This window comes from Sciurus vulgaris (assembly GCF_902686455.1).
Source record: "Sciurus vulgaris genome assembly, chromosome: 16".
Taxonomy (NCBI): Eukaryota; Metazoa; Chordata; class Mammalia; order Rodentia; family Sciuridae; genus Sciurus; species Sciurus vulgaris.
The window spans coordinates 51,387,746-51,402,090 of NC_136477.1; the positions used below are offsets into that span (position 1 = coordinate 51,387,746).

Genomic DNA, 14,345 nt, shown 5'->3' on the forward strand with positions numbered 1-14,345 from the left:
TTGCCTGGCAGTTTGAGCTGTATAGTCTCCACATACTTGACCCCATCAGCGGCTGGCCTGATGCTGATCTACCCTGGAGAGCATCCTGTGCTAACTGAAGCGCCAGGCTCATGAGCCCAGGTTTTCAATCTAGTTTCCTTATCTAAACATTCTGCTTGATTTCCAGCTTGGCCTTCAACAAGCCAAGGGCCATGAGCGTCAGCTATGCGACTCTTTCTGTCTCAAGGAGGAAGCAAGTGGCCTGGCTCAGGGTCCAAAGTCTGAGAGATCCAGCCCCAAAACCTGTCCTACTCCAGTCCTGAGAGTCATAATGCCTGCCATGCTATTCTGAAACTGAGAATGTGGCTAAGTTCTCACAGTCAGGATGGCTAACCTCAGGTCTCCGTGGCTCAAAAGTCCAGTCTCTTAACGCTCTCTCCCAAAGAAGAGATGAGCCAGCTTCCTAAGAGCTTACTGGATATTAAAGTGCATCCAAACTCCACAAGCAGCATGTGTGAGGCCCTGAGTCCAATCTCCAGGAATGAAAAAAAAAGGTCCGGGGGGGGGGGGTGCGGGAATCTCTACAAGCAAAGCATTGGTGTGGGCAAAGGCCCTGCATGAAAAGTTGGCCTCCTTAAATTGCTGGGACCACCGAGACAGACAAGGGCACATGCTTAGAGGAGCCATTGTTAAAAGCCAGAAAATTACATGCTGTCTCCTTACAACTGTCATCAGAGAGGTGAGACCCAACAGGATGCAGGCTCTGGAATTAACGGGTGACTGCCCCTCATAGGTTGACCTTTAGTAGGTGCCCTCTACCCACTTAAAATAGGAGACTCCCCCAAATAGGACAATCCTAAACCTATCCATCTGCTAAACGTAGCTGAAAATAAAATAAGACCCTTTGGTGTCCACTGAAAACAGACCTCTCAGGGTGTCTCACAGCACAACAGAGGCTGCTGGGACCCTCCTTCTGAGTGTGGCCTGGGGCTCCACAGAACAGATCCACTAAGGATCCCCACTAAAGATCTGTTCTCTCCAGTCACTCAGCGGGAAGTGAGGGGCAGGCCACAGAAAGCCAGGACCTCCACTGAGATTTGGAGGAGCCATCTCAGAGCTGCTGCCTCTGATTATTGAGCGGGCAACAGGCTTTTCTGAGGGGAGTGACCACCAAATATGAATCAAATACCCAGAGAAAGACAGGGACCGTGGTAGCACTGACCTGGACACAAGGGGGAAAAGAGGCAACCAGTGAGTGATGCAGAGGCAGAAACACAGACCCCCTGGCTGCTTCCCTCCTCTAGGCGACACCCCAAAATGTCTGTGAATACCTACTGCCTGCAGAGCCAGGTGTGTGAGGTTCGGAAGCTAATGTAAAAAGGAAAATGCTGCCCTGGGGAGCTGAGGGAAGCAGTCCACACACAAGTGGTCTGCTTCTGTTCCCTGAGTTCCCACCTCACAGACCTTACAAGAGCCCTGTTATGGTTTGGATATGAGGTATCCCCCAAGACCCCATGTGTGAGGCAATGCAAGAAGGCTTAGAGGAGAAACGATTGGGTTATGAGAGCCTTCACCCAGTGAATTAATCCCCGATGGGATTAAATGAGTGGTAACCAGAAAGGTGTGCCTAGAGGAGTTGGGTCTTTGGGGGTGTGCCTTTGGGGTATATTATTTGTATCCAGTTAATGGAGTCTCTCTCTGCTTTCTGATCATCATGTGAGCTGCTTCCCTCCGCCACACTCTTCCACCATGATGTTCAGCCTCACCTTGAGCCCCAAGGAATGGAGCCTGCTGTCTATGGACTGAGACCTCTGAAACCGTGAGCCCTCAAATAAACTTTTCCTCCTCTACAGTTGTTCTGGTTGGGTCTTTTAGTCACAGCAGTGAAAAAGCTGACTAAATTAATCCCCCTTGTCTTAGGAGACTTCAAGCCCACCCCCTCCTCCATCTTCCTTTCTACTTCTCTGCCAGGCCCTGGTGCATGTTTCCCTTCCCTTCCCAGGTCCCCTGGCTGGGCACCTCCCAAGGAAACAGGATTCCCTGTTTCATAGCCTTCCCCACCCCTCTATCTCCTGACTCAGGATCTGCCTCCCCAGTGGCCTGTAAGCTACATGTGAGGAGGAGCCGGCGCTTCTTCCTTCTACCTAAAATATAGTCAGCAGTAGCCAACCTGAGATCCAGGCTGACAGTGCTCAGAGACCACTGCTTAGGTGGCCCGGTCAAGGAAAGGCAGGGCAGATAAAGTGAGCATCTGCCCAGCCCCACCCCCGACACACACAGGCGCTGCATGGACAGAGGTAGCTTAGGACAGGAAGAGAGATGAAGTGCCCCTCTACTCTCCAGTTTTTATTTTCCCTCTTGAAATGACAGAAATTCTCAAAGGTATGTGCGCTTTATCCTACTCCCAATAGGCATTGGTTCAAAGCATTTCTGGCCCATCCAATTCCCAGCTGTGGTTACCAGATAAATCAGAGAACCTGAACTTGATATACACATTGCATCGGGCTTCGTTGTGAAGCAGTAGCATAAGTGGATACACGTGCATGACCATGTGTCTTCTACGTGTGTGAATTATCTTTTAGTAAAGCTGCTGAAAAGATTGCAAGAGGAACTGGGTGCTGTGTTTTCGGGGTTGGGCCAATGATTAGATAACTGTTTTTTAAATGCTAACAACTCAGTTATTAAGACAAGTTACACACATGACAAACATCAGAGAGGAGATGTGAGAATCCAATTTAAAGTCATCGACTATGCAAATGTGAAATTTCAAAATATGTAAATGCGCCACGCTGTGATAAAAAGGAAGGATACATGGGGCTAATTTCTTCCTGTTAATTCTGCTAAAATAACTCCTTTATTGCCACATTCCTGCCACGGTGAGCTCTTTATGTTGTTGTTGATGAAGGCTTAATGCTCTTTTTTTCTAGAACGAAGTTTGATGAATTATTTTCTTCTATAAGGTGCCTGCACAGAGAGATAAGTGCCACATATTCAAATGCAGCCACTTGGAGCATTTTTCATTCCCTTCTCCACGTGAGAGATATGGCTTCAGCCATCATTCTAGAAGGAAAGTGTGGCTGGAGAGGGCGACGGAGTAGCCCTCTGGCTTTTGTTTCCTGGTTCTGTGAATGACACCAGACTTGGAATTATTTACATGGGTCAGGACCTCTTTGAGATCGGCAGAAAACAGGCAACCAAACAAGGATTTTTTTTTTTTTTTTTTCTTTAATGGGTAAGAGCCTGAAATAAGGACTAAAATTCCAGAATGTTAAAGGTGAAGAAAATCTCAGGAAAAAAAAAATACAATCCAGTAATCCAGTTGTTAAGGTTTAGATAGGAGATGTTCCCCAAAAGCTCATGTGTGAGACAATCCAAGAAAGTTCAGAAGTGAAAGAATTGGGTTAAGAGAGCCTTAACCTAATCAATACATTGATCCTCTGACAGGGATTAACTGGTTGACAGCTGTAGGCAGGTAGGGTGTGGCTGGAGGAGGTGGGTCATTGGGGGGCCTGCCTTTGGGGTTTATATTTTGTCCCTGGTGTGTGGAGCTCTCTGCTTCCTGACTGGCATGTGCTGAGCTACTTTTCTCCTCCATACCCTTTCACCCTGATATTCTGCCTCATCTCAGGAGCCAACCATCGACTGAGACCTCTGAAACTTTTCCTCCTCTAAAATTGTTCTGTAAGGTTGTTCGATGACACCAGCACAAAAGCTGACTAAAACACCAGTGGTTCACAAACTTAAACACCCCATGTCCCTTTATCATGCTTCCTTATTCAGTGAATGACCTTGCCCCTGCCCCCACCCAACAAGTTTCTAAATCTAACTTCATAGAATTGTATCTTTTTTTTTTTTTTTTGGTACTAGCGATTGAACCCAGGGGCGCTTTATCTCTGTGTTACCTTCCCAGCTCTTTTTATGTTTTATTTTGAGACAGGGTTTCACTAAGTTGCTCAGTGTCTCCCTAAGTTGCTAAGGCTGGCTTTGAACTTGCAATCCTCCTGCCTTGGCCTCCTGAGTCCCTGGGATCATGGGTATGCACCACTGTTAGAGAGATAACATATGTAAAGCCATAGCACAGCACCTTGGCAAATGAGAAGTGCTCAGGAACACCAGGATGATGATGTCAATGTCTATGACGACTATAGAGATGACAATAATGTCCATGCCTCCAGCTTACTCTCTGCAGGGGAAATTATGAAATCCCTAAGTCTCCTAACTCTCAATGCAAACTGAATGTTCTCTGGGGTCAGAGTAGCAACACAAATGCCCAGGAAGTTGCATGGACATCAACAAATGGGTAGTTCATGCTAAATGTGGGAAGTGCTTCTCCATTTCTCAATTTTCAAATATGGATATTTTTATATCACTTCATATTTTTATATATGGCTCATTTCTTCCCCTTAAAACTTATGCAGGCCAATTAAAACAAGACCCTGAGCAGGACTGGCGTGGGAGCCACAGGTGTACAATTCTGGTACTTACTCTTTTGTTGCTCTCCCCTCTACTGGAGTAGTCCCTAAGAGTGTGAACTCCTTCCCTAACCATTACACGCATGTGCACACATGCACACTCTCTCACACACACGGCTTTAAGACAATGACCACAGACTCCATTCTATGTTCATTTTTGCCAAGTCAAGGTTGAACATCCTTTCCTAGAATTAAATCATCTCTACCACATCTGGCCCCAGAAGCCAACTCTGATGTCCAGTGGAGACCACAAGTCTTGTGCCCTGTCCCCAGACCATGCCTACTGTGATTATAATGGAAAACTGCCCACAGAGCAAGGGAAGGACTCCCAACAGAGGCCACCATCCAGCTGGTCAAGAGCTGCCTGCTCCTCTACAAGTGTGATGCTTCCATCCTACTCTGTAACTGGTACTCAGTCAATCTTTTCTTGGTAAAAGTACTGAGAGCCAGTATCTTTGCTCAGCCTCAAGCTTCTACAGACACCTGCTTGAGTTAAGAAAACTCCTCTTCATTGGCTGGTGTGACAATGTTCACAGGTAACTCCCAACTTAACCTAGATGAGGAGTTCTGCTTTCTGACATTCGCCTGGGGCTTCTAGGAGCTCCTGGAGAGTTTTCTCTCAAAGACGCCCATCAGACAGCCAAATGGAATGCTCCAGAGTCACTGGTGCAAGGAGACAATCTCTCTAAGTATATTCCCCAGGATCTGATTTGCCTCCCCAACTGACACACAAAAAATCAATTAAAATGCACAAGAGAAAAAAAATCTACATTCACCCCTGATAGTATAAAACATTATGTGTTGTCTATTCAAACATCTAACAAGCCTGAGATGTATAAGAAATGACATCCCAGCTGATTATTAACAAAGACACTGATTACTTGCAAGGGCTGTCATCTCTCTGCTGAATGCAGAGTAAATAAAACACCAATGAATTCCTAACTACCTTTTCATTTTCCCCTTATAACCTAATTTAAAAAACATAAATAATTTCACTATGTTTGCAGGCCCAACTGCTCCTCACCTCCAAATGGGAAATCAAGTAAGGACCAGAAAACTACAACTGACACCACCAACACATCCCCAGTTACACTCACTAAATATGCATTCGAAATATTTCCAAAATTGTTAATTTCTTGCTAGTAATTTATACAATTACAGGCAGTGGTCTTTTATTATTATTATTATTGCTATTATGGTTTTATTTCTGTCATTTGGATCTGTTGATTGTGACACCTCAGTGATGCACCATAATTTCCTCCCACTCACAAACCTTTCAAGATTTCTTTCACCTCAATTGAGTATAAATTAAGTGGCATTATTTTCTACCTGGCCCAATGTGTTGAAACAATCACAAAATAACCTGAAAAACAGAACTGGAACAAGCCCCTTGGTGCAGTACTGCCATATCAGCCCCAGCCCACCCAACCCGCCCCTCTGTTCAGATGAGGTGTCATGGAGACATTCCACCTGCAGACCAGACCCTGACTCTCCTGGGGATAGCAGCCAGGCAGGCAGAGAGCATGGTGGGCTCAGACTGGTGTCACCACATGGGCTTCCTGACAGAGTTCAGTTACTACCCTGGCTAATGGCAGGAACTAGTAACATAATTTCAAATCGGGCCTCCATGGTCAAGAGCTTCTGTTTCCCAGGCTGCTTGGTCCATCTGGTCTTAATCAAAGCCACTGGGAATCTTTGAAAATCTTTGATTTTATAAATGAAGAAAAAACATAAGCAAAGTGGGAAATATGATTTTATATGACATTTCATTTTGAATGCAAAGGGAACTTTTTTGTAGGGGGGCAGTGCCAAGGATTGAACTCAGGAGCACTTGACCACTGAGCCACATCCCCAGCCCTATTTTGTATTTTATTTAGAGATAGGGTGTCACTGAGTTGCTTAACACCTCGCTTTTTGCTGAGGCTGACTCTGAACTCAGGATCCTCCTGCCTCAGCCTCCCAAGCCACTGGGATTACAAGCTAGCACCACTGTGTCCAGCTAGAGAACTTTTATGTTGTTGTTATACAACAAAAACCAAATCCAAAGTCCACTTGTGAGAAGGAGGAGAAATGGATTGTTGAGTGGGGAGGAGGCAAACACAGAAAATGCTGAGGATCTTATCCAATCCTCTGTCCTGAGACCAGTCTTTCCCAGCATGAGTGCTCAACCCCATGACATGACCAGTGTGGCAAGTTCATTCACTCATTTTCACAAAACCCCCACCTTGGTCCTGGGGAGATAAAGAGGATTTAACTCCCAGGGTTCACCCTCATGGCACTGGGATTTTAGTAGTTTTTAATTTTTTTTTCCCTGAACCACTAACCAAGGATGATTTGTCAACCTCATCAAAATTGACAAATGCAGTGCAGATGGATGCTATTTTTTTAATTTCTTGTGGTTTGAGAGTTCTTCTCCAAATTTTCTTATGAATTCTTCGAATTTGAAAGCAGTCATCCCTTGGTATCTGTGGGGGGTTGGCTCTGGGACCCGCCCCCCCCCCTTGGTTTCCAAAATCTGCAGATATTCAAGTCTTATGTAGAATGGTATAGTATCTGCATATAACCTACCAACATCCTCCCAAATACTTTAAAGTATCCAGTTTACTTATAATACCTAAGACAATAGAAATGGAATGTAAATATGGTACTATTTAGGGAATCATGATAAGAAAAAAATTTTGCACACACACAAATAGCACCAACAATTTTTTCTTTTCCAGTATTTTCCATCCACAGTTAGTTGATTCTGTGGATGCAGAACCCAGTTTGAAAAAAATAAAAGTAAATAAGATAGATCAACATAAAAAATAACAGTGTCTTCCCTCTTCATCCTGTGACTAAAAACAGAAGAAAAATATTTTTCTGAAATAAATTTCCTCCTCTTTCAAAAAACAAGTTTTGAAATTTTGAAATGAGATCAGAAGTGACAGGGTGTGGCCTGTATACTGGTGGTAGACTGTATACTTAGTATATGCACAAGGTCCTGGATTCAATCCTTAGCTCCCCACATTGCCCACCCCACCCAGAAAGGGGAAAAAAACAAAAATCTGTTAGATCCATTCAATTGCACCTATTGCCTGAGGACTACAGGTGATCTTATCAGTGTTTAGCTATATTCAGCTCCTGAGAATCACTGTAGTTCATTTTGTACTTAACAGCTAAAGAAGAAAATCACCCAAGAAACTCTTCTGGGAACTGATGATATAGCTCAGTGGTAGAACACTTGCCTAGCTATGCAGGGCTCTGAATTCAATCCTGTACTACAAAATCAATCAAACAACAACAACAAAATCCCTTTCCTTAATTTGGATATTTCTAAGCAAAATTATTAATTTCATTTCTACCTTAATGGATAGCCATTGGAGAGTATGACTCACCAATAATCCTCACAATGTCCACAAAGATAAATTCTTTTTTTTTGTCCAGTAAAACTTTTTAAAATTTGTTCTTTTTAGTTATACATGACAGTCAAGTGTATTTTGACATATTATACATACATGGAGTATAACTTCCCATTCTTGTGGTTGTACATGATGTGGAGTTACACTGGTCAAGTATTCATATTTGAACACAGGAAAGTTATGTCTGATTCATTCTACTGTATTTCCTATTTCCATCCCTGATCAGTTTGTTTTTTAAACCAGAAGAATTCATCTGGTCCCATAGCTGATAATTCCTCATACAGCTTCTCTTTTTGGCACAGGTCTGCTTAACCTTGGTGCATCCTACATTCTGTGCCTCAATGTGTATATTTATATAGGAACATAGATGTGTTTTGTAGTCATACACATGTAGACATGCACCAGTCAAAAAACAGCAAAAGAAAGTTGCTTTAATAGTACCCTCTAGCTTTTTGGAAGATTGGCATAAATCTCTTCTGCACAGGAAAAAATCCATTTTTCTGAGAAGGTAAATGTTTATTAAATGCAAATACTGATATTCGTTACCTAGGAAAAATGTCTCGCTGCATGTGGAATTTCTCGATAAAAAGCTTTCAAGTCCCAGGTTTCTCCAGATAAGCCCCTATCGGTGAACTGACGCGTGAATGCACTGAAATTGAATTACTGTACAACAGCAATTACTTTCCATGGTACAGCTATAATGGGAATCAGTTCCGCAATGAACAGCAGGTAGCTATAGGAAAGGGAAAAACTTAATGCAAAATCTAGTCTCTCTTAGCTCTTCCCAAGAAGTGAGAGTATTTATTTTTAAGCAAAATACTCTTTTCCAAGTGCCTGATTTATCATTTTATCAGTATAAATCAGAAAATAAGTGAAATAGGATTAAGTTTATTTACAGGTAAGAGCTTCAGAGTGTTTTTGAAATTTTATTAAATATCTAAGTTGAAAACAGCAAACTCTTCATGAAGTGAGTTTGGTTACAACTTGCTTTTCATGTCTCTTCCTACTCCCCACTGAAGTTTCTTCATCTAGACACTTCAAATTAATTGCCTTGGGGGAAATTTTTGAATTCCAAATAAAATAAATACTTAATTCTTTGTTTGCTATGCTACCAAAACAGAGCCTGCCTTATGGTCTTCCCCCATTTCCATCTCTCCCTTAGACATGGTTCAATTTGTGGTGGCTCTGTAGAGTCCAGCATTTAAAGGCACATGGATCCATGCCTACCACTGAAATCACGAACCCCTGGGAAGATAGGGGGACCCTACAAGTGTGCCCAAATCTTGTTGTGAAGGCAGTATCCCCTCGTCCAGAGTAGATCTAGACAACTAAGGGCAAAAACCACTCTGAGGAATTCACCATAGGAAACTGTTATGGTTTGGATGTGTGGTGTCCCCAGAAGCTCACATGAGACAATACAGGAAGGTTCAGAGGAGAAATGATTGGATTGTGAGAGTCTTAACCCAATCAGTGAATTAATCCCTGATGGGATTAATTAAAGTGGTAGGGTGTGGCTGGAGGAGATTGGAATTGGAATTGGGGCATGGCTTTAGGGTATATATTTTGTATCTGGAGAGTGGAGACTCTCTCTCTCTCTCTCTCTCTCTCTCTCTCTCTCTCTCTCTGCTTCCTGATGATGTGAGCTGCTTCCCTCTGCCACACTCTTCGGCCATGATGTTCAGCCTCACTTCAAGCCCTTCAATGGACGAAGACCTCTGAAACGGCGAGTCCTTTCCTCCTCTATAATTGTGCTGGTCAGATCATTTAATCACAACAGTGAAAAAGCTGACTAAAACAGAAACCATCCGGGAGAATACTGTCCTTCTTTTTGTCATTTTTCCATTTATCTACTTTTCCAGTTCCTGTCAATTAAAGGAACCATTCCTAGATCACAGAATCATGGCATGCTCCTGTCTGTGCTGGAATCTGTCCTAAAAAATAGATCCCCTGTAACCAGAGATGTCCTTGGTTATTTGGAGTTACTTCCTACAGACTCTCCTCCACCTGTGCAGTTGGCTGTGCCTGCTAGGGGTTCCCTAGAATTGTAGTTGATGCTTTCAGGTGATTGAGTCCGTACTACTCCTAATGAAGGTTTGGGTTTTAAAGACAATATGGAGGGCTGCCTGGACAAGACCCTGCAATGAGCAGCCATTGCTGCTTCCTCCCTTCTAATCAGGACACATTTCTCAACATCAGCAACTCAGAGCCTTCTGTCACTATCTCCAATAGGCTTTGACTCATGTCACAGGCAAGAGTCTCCAGGTGTCACTCTGGAATGGCTCAATGGGAGTTGGGTGCGTATCTTCTCCTTCAGATCCAGCAATGAGAAATACCTCCCTGGAAATGTTAATGAACTAAAAGCAAATGGATTCCATTTCTGGTTCCATTCAAAGGAACTTAAAACTCGATATGCTCCACAACACTAATTGAGGGCTTGGTAGCATGAATGTGTTTGAATAAAGAAGTTGGGAGATGGTGCCTTGGGCACAATTACTATGCATGAAAGCAAGTGGCAGCATTGCTGTATCAAACAACCTAGACCCAGCCTCCGAGTGGATCTGAAAAAAATTAAACCACCCATGGCATTAAAAAGTGCTAGATACAGTTAAGAAATGCAGCCATAATGATGGCACCATTATGTTAATAGCAATTATGGAAGCTAAGGTTATTTATAATTTGCTAGCCTGAAAAAAAGTTACATGTAGTCCATTACCAACCCGATGACAGAGGTTATGTAATGGGCAGGCCACTTTAGGTTTCACATTTACCTCAGACATCTGACGGGGAGAAAATAGGACTTTCTCTGATAGGATAATTGCATAGTGGAGAGTAATTCAAATAGGGATGAGCATGATAAAATCACTCTGATTCAACTAATCACTGGGAAAAGTGATGGAGGAAAATGATGAAATCAAGCCAGAAGAGACAGAGAAAAAGATCAACATTGTTTAACAGCCAAGAGATGACAGGCTGGGTTACCACAGTACTCCATTTTTTTTCCCCTAGCACGAGCTGAATCCACCTTCACAGATGAAAGAGGTTGTTTTTGTGGTTTCCTAGGTTTTCTAAATTGCTATTGCTGGTCTCATGTGTATTTTATACATATCCGTAGAAATTTTAATCATCAGTGTTTTCTGGGAGCTAAGTTTCTCGTGCATGTGTTCTTCCTTTTTGGGGGGCGTACCATGGATTGAACCCAGGGGTGCTTAACCACTGAGCCACATCCCCAGCCCTATTTTATATTTTATTTAGAGACAGGGTCTCACTTTGGCTGAGGCTGGCTTTGAACTTGCAATCCTCCTACTTCAGCCTCCCAGGTTGCTGAGAGCATGTGTTCTCGAGTCATAATGATGAGCCACACAAGATTGATGGGCACTGGGCACCAGGAAGGCAGGAGGGAAGGGCCCCAAACCTCTGACCTGATGGAGGATAGGGATGGAGGCTTGGAGTAGAGTGGTTACATAACTGCAGCAGAAGAAAACCTAAAACTCATTCTGTTCCCGGACCATGGACTGCTGGGTGGGTGGCTTGGGAAAGGGACCTGTCCCGTTTCACAGCAGTGCATTCTAGTGCAATGCCACAAATAATGACTCTGCTGCAAGCCATAGGCCAACTTGAACTTGAGGTCTTTGCTCTTCCAATACTTACAAATCCCACAGGCAAACAGCAACCTTTCCTGCTGGAGAAGTGAGGTGTCATTATAATATGAAAAGAGTCACAGTCACTGCTCCCCTGGATTGGGTATAAACCAACATTTCATTCCAAATGCCACATGGTTCCTGACTGCTGCCAATAGAGCTGTCTGGCACACCATGGAGTCCAGATCCATCTCAACTGTCTCCAACCAAAACCCCAACTTGGTATCAAGACACATAGCACTGGATATGCTCCCTGGATGTCACAGCACCCAGCGTACTTATACAGGCCCTGCATGTCTACTTTAAAATACACTTCAAAGGACCCTGGCTGCCTTGATTCTGGGAACATTTCAATTCAAACAGAGCTTTTTTATTCTCAAAGGAACCACACTAACCATATCAAGTAGTCTTTTTTTTTTTTAACCTCACTAATTTAAAGCAAAAAGGTTCCAAAATTAGGCAATATGAAGAGGTGGAACCCAGTTCATGTTCCTATCTATCATTATCCAGGTGCTTCCTGAAGCTCCAAGACTCTATCCTTCACTATTGAATGCGCACAAGATGGAAAGACCCTTAACCAGAAGTAACAGTCAATGTTCCCTGAATGTCTTTGGTTTCCAGGCTCTGGGCTGAACACTTTGTATAGATATAACACAGAGGTGCTGCACACTTACCACCAGGGTGCACAAACGTACTCCACTTAGCCCTTCCCCTTCCTAGGCAAATGACTTCCTTCTGCCAAGCCTGACAACTCCTAGGGGCAATGTTAGAATTGAATGAGATGACCTACCAGCACCGGACCTGGTGCATCACTAAGTCGACAAATGCATAAGCACTTATTAAGCCACTGACTGTTCCTAACACTTCCAGCAAGGTAAATGAGGAAAAATAGATCCACAGAGGTCACTCAGCTTTTCTCACTGTCCTCCTACCTGAGATCTGCAACAGTAGTTCCGGAGCCCAGGTCTCACTCACCCTGTGGGTATATCGCCTCAAAGGAATGAGATATAGGATCTGGTGCTGGCTGGGCCCTTGGTTCCAGTGCCATGCTACACACATGCCCCTCCAAGAACCCCCCAAGTTGTAGACGCCAGGGCTTCTTGCCTATCTGTTGCAGAAGTAGAAGCAAAGGATATTTATTTAATATCCTAACTGTAATTCACAAAGAAATGCAAGTTAAAACAATATTTAACCCTCTCAAATTGACAATGTTGTTACAAGTTATTTAAGACAAAGATAAAAGACCAGAAGGAAAGAAACACAAGCACATAAGCCATAGTTTTCTGCCAGGTGGTGGGAATTTTAGGGGATTTTTTTTTTCTCCCTGCTTGATATTTTTCAAAATATTGTGAAAGTTTTATCAAAGAAGTATGCATTTCATAAACAGAAAATAGTAATTACAGTGGGGTTTTTTTATTATTAACATATATATTTGTTTTGGTTTTGTATCAGGGAAATGAGCACTCACATCCCATTCCTGCTAGCAAGTTATGAATTGGTACAAGCTTATCTGGACAGAAATGTTTTCATCAGCACGAGGAACCTTCAAGATTGGTTCAGAGACTTCGAACTGTTCTCCAGGCATGGAGATTCATATTAAGGAGACTAAAGTGTCCTTAGGATTCTGGGCTCTCAGAGCAGTGAAGAACATGGACTCCAGGAGTCTGGAAACTACTTCTTGCTTTTCATATGACCTCCTCAGAGAAGCTACCTAACTGCAGTCTTTCCATCTCCTCTTTTGTAAAATGGGAATGATGAGAGTAACTTCCATCATGGGACTGTGACAAGAACAAAATAAGTGGGTCCATACAAAATCCTCAAAAGAGCACCCAACATGCCATAGGTACTTGGTTATTCAATTTATTGATGTACAAGAAGATTCAATGCAGCAATATCTATTTCAAAACTTGCAAATAACCTAAACACCCAAATATATAGGAGCAGCAGGATCAATGATGATACACTTGTAGACTAAAATGTCTACACAGCCATTGAAGAAAATCACAAAATACAGTCAACCAGGGAAATACACTAGAGGGCTAGAAAGATGTGATAAGAAGCTGGGTATAAAAGTGAACAGGCACCATAACTGCAAATATGAAATAAGGAAATGCACACATGTATACACATAGCAAGGCAAACAGAAAAGACTGGAAGGAAAGTAACACAGAAGAGCATAAGCCATAGTTTTTAGCCGAGTAGTGAGAATTTTAAGAGATGTCTGCCCCTATTTGATATTTTTCGATATATTCTAAAAGTTCCATCAAATAAGCGTCCATTTTAAAGCACAAATAAGGGTCCATTTTAAAGCACAAAATCGTAAGTACAAGGAGCTTTTTAAAAATTATGACATATATATATATATATATATATATTTTTTTTTTTTTTTTTTTTTTACTTTGGGGCTCTGTTGCTAGATTTGAAGAGCCACTAGACTGCCTGGTCTGTGATGGAGACAACCTGCTTCAAGGAAGTGACACAAGGATGTGGCAGAAGCCACCTTGCAGCTTCCAAGCTAGCCCTCAGCTCACTTGTTTTGCAGAAGATAAAGGTGCTTTCTTTCTTCCAAGGCACTTCAGAGCTTCTGCAAAGAAGTCTCACCTTATTTAAACAATAACCATAGTGGTGAAGCAGCTCCAATTCTTTAGCATTGGTCATGTGCAGAATCTGTGCTACTGACTCAGAATCATAACTGTTTGAACTTCACAACCATGGCCTGAGTTTTTCCCATTTTACAGATGAAGAAGCTGAGATTCATAAAAACTGTTTTACCAAAAATAAAAACTTAATTAAGAGACAAAGGTCTCCTGCCCTGAATCAGAATAGCATGAAAATGTTTTAAAGACAAGCAAAGA

The 14,345-nt window shown here is 42.7% G+C and overlaps 1 protein-coding gene across 1 annotated transcript in view; it reads right to left on the reverse strand.

Moving 5' to 3' along the window:
• CACNA2D3 (calcium voltage-gated channel auxiliary subunit alpha2delta 3) overlaps window positions 1-14,345 on the reverse strand; it is an 871,596-nt gene that overhangs the window by 669,074 nt on the left and 188,177 nt on the right.